Here is a 4,305-nt window from a genome sequence, read left to right as displayed (position 1 = left end):
GGAGCAGGGGGACCATTAAAGGACCATTCCATAAATTAAAGATAAAGTTATAATAATGCTTTAAGCTATTTCCAGAATTGTGACAACCCGGCCATCATTTATAAGTGGTGGCATGAAGAATCTCTGACAAGGAGGCTCCCGGAAGCAATAACCTAGGAAAAGCTTATAAAATGAGGATATGTAGCATTCTGGATACTGTAGGAAGCATAGCAATGCGATAAATGGAAAGATCTTCATGGCTTCTTGTACGGCTGAGAATACAGAGGAGTCAAACTAATCTTAGCTGACACATTCTTCTTCCAGATATCTGACCTGATTCAGGCAGCAGATTGGGTTGTTTAACGCACCAGAGGGTGGAGGACAGGAAAGTAGGACATCGAATTGAATCTATAAAGTAACATACAGGTACATAAAACATAAAGGAATAGATTATTATCAGCCTCGGTTCTGTAGGGTAGAAGCACAGAACAACCGCCGTAATGTCTTCTCTTTGTTGGACACCAGAGACGTCAGCGTTATAAACATAATATTGGAAATTATTTGGCATTTAACACCCCTCCTGACGGGTATTAAAGAGCATCCCCCATGTAAATGGAAGCATAAGCTGCCGAGCTTCTTCTTTGGGAGAAGCCTTTTAATATTTTATTGGTCTCCTACATGGTTAACGGATGCTGGTTTACAATAACCCTAAAGAAACACTAAGCGTAGAAAATGCACGCAAAAAAAAAAAAGGAACGGCAACAATTCCTCCATCCGTCTCCTCCTTTGTATTCATTTTATCTTGTCTCCTTACAATTAAAACTGAGAAATATAAAGAAATCTTCTTTGTGTGCCTGAGTAGATCCACCGTGCCGAGTTTCTAGTCTTGTTTACCGTCTTATGATTTGGCATAACACAACTGGCTGCAGCAGGAGCCTCTCCCCACTGGACTATCTGTAGCAGGGCTGGATTCACAGCAACTCGAGTAGAAGAGTTGTAAATCCATGAAGCAGTAGAGTAGTTACAACAATGCGACAGAGCTGACTTGGCAATATAGTACTGATGTAGCAGAGCCGAGAGTGTAATGGAGCAGATCTGGAACAAATGCAATATGTAGTTGAGCTGACACAGTGATGTGGAAATGGTGCAGTAGAGTCGAGTTTGCAACGATGAATCAATCAAGCAGAGTTGCCACAGCAATGTAGCAGAGTTAATACAGAGGTCAGGTACTGATATAGCAGAGCTGATATGGCAATGTGAGCTGAGTTTAGCAGAGCTGACAAAGTTTTATCAAGCAAATGTTGCAGAGAGTAACGCTATGATCAGCACCTCTGCATGGGGTCCCCAGGTCCCTCCACGTGGGGATGCCGGCTTACTCGCGATCCCCGGTGTGCTCCTGCTCCTGCCTCCTCTGTGTACGTCACACTGTGTCCTGGGGGACGTGACAAGGCCACATGTGGTTGTGCTCCAATGGTCTTAAAGGGGCAGCACAAGCACATGGTTAATACTGCCAGCAAGTGCAGGGAGGAATTTAGTTAAAGTGTGTTCACCAGAGAGGTGACAAACAAAAACAAAAAGGATGTTTGCATACTCTGCAATGGCTAACCTTCGCTCCCCAGGAAATCTCTACTTCTTCATTTTGGACACATTAGGCTCCTGCTTACATTTATTTATAGGTTTAAAGGGGTATTTTCAAGTTGTCACTTCACAATTTTTTTATTTCCTTGCTGTTTGTAATGTGGGCACTCCTCTTAGAGAGGGAATGCTAGTCAGAAGTTCCGTCTCATTATTATAACACAATAAGTCAGTGGTTGTTCTACACTAATTCCACTATATTTGCATCTAGAGATAACTGTGCCTTTCAACAAGCCCAGGACTCGGGAGAACTGGTCTCGAACCTGCCGATGCTAGAGACTTACGATTCTACAGAACTAATAACAGCACCTTGGTTAGGAGCTGAGAGGGAGGAGTAGGGAAGTGAGCAGGTAACTGCTGTATAGAAATCAATTGGCTGGAGAGAGATGGCTGGAATGATAAGAGTTAACTCCTCTCCTGGACTGTAGTTACTGCACACACTGGGCCAGGCTTTTTGTCAATCCACAAATCCAGAATTAAATACTTACGTATTTGTATTGTTGTGCACAATTATATCACCATCAACTATTACTCTTTCCGATTACTCTGCCCCAATGTCAGTCTCTGCCATGCTGTCCAGGATTATTAGAACATGGCAGCTTTCTTTTTACACTATTTTATGTGTAGTTTCTGATGTTGGAGCTCTGCTGCATTGAAGAGAATGGTGCTACACTGCAATGTAGTGCACAACCTGTGGACAGGTGTGGAACTATTTTAGCAAAAAAGCAAAAGACAACTTCCTTAATAACAAGTATGCCTGTTGTGAATTCTGTTGTCGGGCTCCCTCCTGTGGTCATGAATGGTACTTCGGCTGGTTCTGTCCATGGACTTACTCTGGTGGGTGTTTCTGAGTTTCCTTCCACAGGTGACGAGGTTAATTCGTTAGCAGGCTGCTCTATTTAACTCCACTTAGATCTTTGCTCCATGCCACCTGTCAATGTTCCAGTATTGGTCTAGTTTTCTCCTGGATCGTTCTTGTGACCTGTCTTCCCAGCAGAAGCTAAGTTCCAGGTTGTATTTCTTTGGTTTGCTATTTTTCTGTCCAGCTTGCTATTTTCATTGTTGTCTTGCTTGCTGGAAGCTCTGGGACGCAGACGCCCTCTGCGTGGTCTTTTTGTAGGTTTTTGTGCTGACCGCAAAGTAACCTTTCCTATCCTCGGTCTGTTCAGTAAGTCGGGCCTCACTTTGCTAAATCTATTTCATCTCTGTGTTTGTATTTTCATCTTTACTCACAGTCATTATATGTGAGGGGCTGCCTTTTCCTTTGGGGAATTTCTCTGAGGCAAGGTAGGCTTTATTTTTCTTTCTTCAGGGCTAGCTAGTTCCTTAGGCTGTGCCGAGTTGCATAGGGAGCGTTAGGCGCAATCCACGGCTATTTCTAGTGTGTTTGATAGGATTAGGGATTGCGGTCAGCAGAGTTCCCACGTCCCAGAGCTCGTCCTTTATTATCAGTAACTATCAGGTCATTCCGTGTGCTCTTAACCACCAGGTCCATTATTGTCCTGACCACCAGGTCATAACAATGCCATAATGAACAGTTATAAAGGGGAGTTCTTGAACGGCTTATACCGGACACTTCCATTTATTCAAATTGCTCGAAAACTTTCATTCAAGGCAATTTTTTTTGAGGCATCTCTACTTGTATGTACCCAGGGTTCATTAGACCCATTGTCTTTGACATTTCTAAGATCATTTCCTGAATACTCAGCATTTAAAAATCCAATATTCAGTTTCCTTCAGCCATCAATCCTGGTAATGGACCACTGAGAGAATTCTTCTTGGAGGCTTTTCTAATGTCTTCAGAGTAGATACATTTGGATGGACGCTCTCTAGTTTCTTCTTGTCACACTATCATCTCCTGATGGTATTAATTTAATGTGGGCAGGCATTGACCTGAGCTGACAATTTCATATTTTACCCAAGACCAAGTTGAATTATGGATATCCTATATTTTAGCGAAATTAAGTTTGTGGTAGTTTGAAAAAGTTCTAGTCCTGAAAAAGACTCTTGGGTCAAATCATCCAAAGTTTGGGGACATTCTATGACTCACTTTAATTTACCATATTTCACTATCAGTGAACCCCAAGATGTTATGGGGGACCAAAAGTTATTGAATGCTGCCGAAAGACAAAGTCTTCAAATCTATATTGGCCTCGTCCAAATACTACAGACCCCTATTCCTTTGAATAGGGGGTAGATCTGCAGCACCCGGCCTCGACCATATTAGAAATGATGGAGCCTCTGTGTTCCGGCAGCATCCGATACATTACGGCTGGCATAACAGTAGATTGATGGGGGAGCCAAATGTCGAATCCTGACCGCTCGGATATTGATGGCATATCTTTATAAAAAAAAAAGTAGTGGTCAACCACTTTAAAGACCCAACATGATAGGTTCGTCTTAAAGAAACTACCTCTTCAAAATCGTCACTGCGACCATAAAAAAAAATAATTCAAGAGCAAGATTTTCATACCCCAGAGCTGACAGCTACAGTAACTCATGAATGACCCTATTATAGTGCTTCATGGCTACAATGTCACAGAGTGCAGCTCGTATTCGGTGTGCACAGACCGTCCCATCCATTTCACTGCTGATTCAATCAGGATATAATTAGTTTAAGGCAACTGCATCTCCCAGTGTATATGATGTCAGCTGTTCTCCGGTTACAGTAAGTCAGGGGAATAAAACCAT

The sequence above is a fragment of the Ranitomeya imitator genome, chromosome 1 (assembly GCF_032444005.1).
Source record: "Ranitomeya imitator isolate aRanImi1 chromosome 1, aRanImi1.pri, whole genome shotgun sequence".
Classification (NCBI taxonomy): Eukaryota; Metazoa; Chordata; class Amphibia; order Anura; family Dendrobatidae; genus Ranitomeya; species Ranitomeya imitator.
Note: the sequence above shows the minus strand (reverse complement) of the source record.